Consider the following 6,000-nt stretch of genomic DNA (forward strand, 5'->3'; position numbering starts at 1 on the left):
TGGAAAGGATGGGTGGGAGAGTCCTCATTGTACACAATTTTGTAACTTGAATTTTGTACATGTAAACAATTACTAATTAAAAGATAAATTTAACAAAGAAACACATACAGTGTGATACCTTGTTACGCTTAACATGGAAGTCCTTTGTAACCTCTTAAGGTTAGTTTGCCTCATACTTAGGTAGTTTGCTGAATTTTCAGGAATTTTGCAAGCTGGTTGATGTCACATTGGTAACTTGAAATTGGCCATGATGGAAGTATTTACACGACAGAAATGGACAAACACTACAAAACAGGCCTTTTGTTTTTCTTGGAGAGCTGGTTGTTACACATTTACTGGCACATGACAGTTCATAATCAGCCATATTCTGTTTTTTTAATGGGTGATTGTGTTTCAATGATGTTACTTAATCCTCTAGTCACAAATCCAGTAATAATGAGCTATATTATCATAGGGTTTATATGTGTTCGAATTAAAGTTCTTAATTTAACTTGAAGACTTAAACTGTATCCATTTTAAATGTTTTTGCTTTTCTTTTGTACATATATTCTTAATGGACAAACCTTCTGCACTTTGAATGGGTAAGTTTGACCAAAACTATGAGGAACATAATAAGTCCTTTGAATGAAACCATATTATAGCAAAAGTGGCACATTTTTGTATAGTATACTCCAAAAGAATGACTACTTTGCTGAGTCCCTACGGGAGTCATGAGCACTTATGACAGATGTTACAAGACAGTTAAATATAGTATTTGACAAGCTGTGGATTCAGTCTGATGTGAATGTGAATTCCAAGTCAAGGGTAGGGAGAATGGGGAACTACTACTACGCTATTACAAAGGCCTATGGGTTGCCTGACCCTCATTGCTTGAACCGATTCTACTGACAACCCTATGAGCAGCTTAAACCACTTTTTCTCTCAAATCAATGGTTTAAAGGTACCTGCCATGAAACCAGAGTGCTTGGGTTCAAATTTCACTCTAGCATTCATAGACTGTGTGACTTAGGGCAGACTACTTAACCTCTCTGTACCTCAGCTTCCTGATCCTCATAAGGTTGCTCTCAGGATAAATGAATCAATACCTGTAGAATGCTTAGAACAGGGCTTGACCCATGTGTTACTTAGAAGTGCATTTCAAAATTTCATGTATATGGGGAATGGGGATCTTTTTAATTCAGTTTTTCATTTTAATTTCAGTATAGTTAACATGCAGTGTTATATTAGTTCCAAGTGTACAATATAGTGATTCTACGCTTCCATACAACACCCGGTGCCCATCACAAGTGCCCTCCTTAATCCCCATCACCTATTTTACCCATTCGTCCTTCCCACCTCCCCTCTGGCGACCATCAATCAGTCTGTTCTCTAGAGTTAAGAGTCTATTTCTTGGTTTGTCTCTCCTTGTCCTTTGTTTGTTCTGTTTCTCAAATTCCACATATGATGAAATCATAAGGTATTTGTCTTTTTCTGACTGACTTATTTCACTTAGCATAATACTCACTACCTCCATCTGTGTCATTGCAAATGGCAAGACTTTATTCTATTTTTATGGTCAAATAACATTCCATTGTATAGATAAACCACACCTTCCTTATCCATTCATCTATCACTGGACACTTGGGCTGCTTCCATAGCTTGGTTATTGTAGATAGTGCTTCTGTAAGCATACGGGTACATATATCCCTTTGCATTAGTGTTTTTGTATTCTTTGTGAAAATATCCAGTGGTGTGATTACTGGATCATAGGGTAGTACTATCTTTAATGTTTTCAGGAACATTGGTACTGTTTTCCAGAGTGACTGCACCAGTTTGCAATCCCATGAGCAGTGCAAGAGGGTTCCCCTTTCTCCACATCCTCACCAACACCTGTTGTTTCCTGAGTTGTTAATTTTAGCCATTCTGACAGGTGTGAGGTGGTGTCTCATAGTGGTTTTGATCTGTATTTCCCTGATGATGAGTGGTGTTTAGCATCTTTCCATGTATCTTTTGGACATATGGGGATCTTCTAATGATCTTTTTTTGCTACTAAATTGTAGCCTGGTTGCGTTATGTCAGAGAACCTTCGCTGTAATTTCAGTCCTTTGGAATTTGTTGATACTTCCTTCATGGCCCAGCATGTAATCATTTTTCTTTTTGGTAGAAGTTTTATGTGCACTGGAAAACCGCATCCTTTTGTTGGTAGATACAGTATTCTGTGTATGTCCGTTAGGCTGAAGTTGTTAATTGTGTTTTTTTCAGATCCTCTGTATCTTCATTGATTATTTTGTCCACTTGTTCATACAGTTCCTAAGAATCATGTGTGAACATTTCCCTTATTTCCTCATAAACCACATTAAGCACTATTTTTAGCTCGTACACCACTAAATGAGTCTTATTAAAGTCATCAGTCACCTCCACATTGCAAGATCTGATGGTGATTACTCAGGCTTCATCTTGTTGGGTCCCCTCAGTTCATCACTCCCACCTCTTTGATACACTTTCTTAAGTTTACCTATTGGTTTTCTTCTTATGTAACTCTTGGCTCCTTTTTAGACTTTTTTTTTTACTGATTTATCCTCATTTCTCTTCTTTACATATACTTACTCATTCCTAGATGACCTCATCCAGGCTCAAGGCCTTAAACACTGTTTACGTGATAAGGACCCCCAAATTAGTATCTCTAGCTACAGCCATTTCTCTTGGACTTCAGAATTGGTATCCAAGTGTCTATTCGGTGATTTCACTTGAATTGTCTAGTAGGGTTCTAAAACTCAATATGTCTAAAACTAAGCTTCTGATACTCTACCGCAAACCTGTTGGTTTTACCTTCAAAATATATCTAAATGTTGACCACTTCTCACTATCTCCAGTGCTACCACCCTAGTTAACGTTACCATCATCTCTGACCTGTACCACCACAAGGGCTTTCAGACCACCTCCCTGCTTCTTCCCTTGCCCTGCAGTCCTTCTTTACATAACAGGGTGATCTCATTAAAATACCAATCAGATAGGGGTGCCTGGGTGGCTCAGTCGGTTAGGGATCCAACTCTTGATTTTGGCTCAGGTCATGATCTCATGGTTCATGGGATTGAGCCCCTCGTTGGGCTCTGTGCTGACAGTGCAGAACTGGCTTTGGATTCTCTCTCTCCCTCTCTCTCTGCTCCTTCCCTACTCACCCTCTCTCTCTCAAAATAAATAAATTAAATAAATAAATAAATAAATAAATAAACAAACATTACAAAAAACCAGATCATGTCTCTCCTCTGTTCAAATCTCTCCAGTGGCTTCCCCATCTCAGGGAAGTTGGCCTAAGATGGTGGCCTCAGAGTAAAATGCAAAGTCCTTACAATTCTTTACAAGGACCTCAGTTGCCTTTCTGACCCCTTTGATTACTCTAACTTCAGACACATTTGCCTCATTATTATTCCTGAGGGCCTTTGTTCATGCTGTTCTTTCTGCTGGATGCACATGGTTTACTTTCATATACTTTAGGTCTTTACTTAAAAGTCCCCTTCTCAGTGAACTTTTCCTATCTAAAATTTAAATACCCCTCCCCTACCGACATATCATACCTTTCTCTCTGATATTTTTCCCTTAGCACTTACCACAAGCTAACATATGCTTCATTTACCTTGGTTATTTTGTCTCCAATGGAATATATGCTGCATGAAGGCAGGGAGTTTTTTCTTATTTCTTCACTGTATCTTCAGCACTGAGTATGGTATCTAGGAAGTGCTCAATTAAAATGTATTTAATGAGTAATTTAACATGACTTTATTTATAGTCATTAACCTAATAATTTTATGTGCTATTATTTTGTAATGGGAGGTACATACATATCATTACTGTGTTGATATAAATTTGCTTTAGGTTTTCATCTAATTCTGTTTCTTATTTTCAGATTATTTTCCCTATATGATATATTATAACAAACATTATATTCACAAGTCCGCAAACATGTTGGAGCCAAACGGCAAGGTGGAAAAACCATTGCAAACAATCTGGATGGCTTGCCTGCTAGCCTTGCAGGAAGTAAGCATCTATTTTTAAATTAATATTTTATATATATATGTACATATATTCATATTTAAATTTATTTTAAGAAAAATTATACAAAAATAATGTGAAATTTGTTTGTTTTATGAAACAGATCTTAACTTCGGAGAAAGTCCAGTCAACAAGTAAGATTTTAGTATTTAAAAAGTACAGCCAATAATAACATACATGTTAGAGGAAGAGACTCATGAGAATAACAACCAAAAAAGTAATTATTTTAGATTCGATATAGAAATCATTTGTTAAAAAACTCTATAATATGAGAATTTTTTCCTTCAATAATTAATATAGAGAATTTGTTATATACTATCCCAATTTTCGTAGGCGATGTTCTTGGTGAAAGTGTACCATATTATATATTACACAGTTCTCCTCCTACCCCTCTGACAATCCCTTCAATGGTTCATCTGGAGGATCTGTTTTTCTAAGCATGTCTTAAACATTGACATTCCTCGTGGTTTTGTACTCTTGGTTCTTTTCTTTATTATATAGACTCAAGTGACTAATACTTATTTTTTATTTTATTAAACAAAGGCTGTAAAACCACCAGTTGGAACTTCTCGGCATCTTAAGATAATCAGTGTTACTTCAGTGAGTGAATCCCTACATTTTCAGCCAAAAAAACTTCCAAAAGCAGGCAAATGAAAACCAAAGGAAGGCAGAAGTGATAATATTAACAACAAATACTGTGGGATGTAAGTTTAAAAACACTACACAGATTAGGAGGGATACCATTACAATGATAAAAGACACTATGGAGGCACTATTTTGTGTATACACAAAGTTAAATACATGAAACAAAAATTATTAGAAATACATGGAGAATTTAAGAAAAATACAATTATAAGCAGTGATTTCAAACCACCTCTTTCATTATTAGATAGATCTAGTAAGCAAAACGTGAGTAAGGACATAGAGGAATTTGAATAATGCATAATAAATAATAAACCTGAGTGTGCGCACGCACACACACACACACGGAATGTTCATTTTCTTCAAAGCAATCACACCTTGGCAAAAAACTACAGAATTTTACAGGCTATATTCTGTCATAATCTAATGAAATCATAACTCATTAATAAAAAGTTGACCATGGATCTTAACTATTTATAAGTTTAAAAACATAGTCCAAATGTCCACTGACTGATGAATGGATAAAGAAGGTGTGGTACATATATCCAATGGAGTACTACTTGGTGATCAAAAAGAATGAAATCTTGCAATCTGCAACAACATGGAAGGAATTAGAGTGTATTATACTAAATGAAATAACTCAGAGAAAGACAAGTATCATAACTTCACTCATGTGGAATTTAAGAAACACAATGGATGAACATAGGGGAAGGGAAGGAAAAAGAAGATAAAAACAGGCAGGGAGGCAAACCATAAGAGACTCTGAAGTATAGAAAACAAACTGAGGGTTGCTGGAGGGGAGGTGGGTGGAGGGTTGGGCTAAAGGGGTGATGGGCACTCAGGAGGGCAGTTGTTGGGATGAGCAGTTGGTGTCATAGGTAAGTGATGAATCACCGGGCTCTACTCCTGAAGCCAATACTATGCTGTGTGTTAACTAACTTTAATTTAAATAAATAAACAAATAAATAGCCCATAACTTTGCCAAAGAGGAAGGCCAAAGGAAAGTTATCAAACTGTTGAAAGCTAAACTCAGAGGAAAATTTCATCATTGCCAAAAAAGAGAAATTAATAAACATTTAGTTTTTGTCTTAAGAAAATCTATATAAAATTATAAAAAATATATTAGATAAAATTTATAAAGATAAAAGCTCAAATTAGTAAAATTGCAAACAAAAATAAATGCAAAAATTATTTCTTTTTAAAGTCTAATAAAATAAGCTCCCATGACTAAACAGAAAAGAAAATGTAAAAGTGTAACAACATGAAATTGAGAGGGCTGACATGACCACAGATGTAGACGAGATTAAAATAAGTAAAAGCGAATATTTT

This window comes from Prionailurus bengalensis, chromosome X (genome assembly GCF_016509475.1).
Source record: "Prionailurus bengalensis isolate Pbe53 chromosome X, Fcat_Pben_1.1_paternal_pri, whole genome shotgun sequence".
NCBI lineage: Eukaryota > Metazoa > Chordata > Mammalia > Carnivora > Felidae > Prionailurus > Prionailurus bengalensis.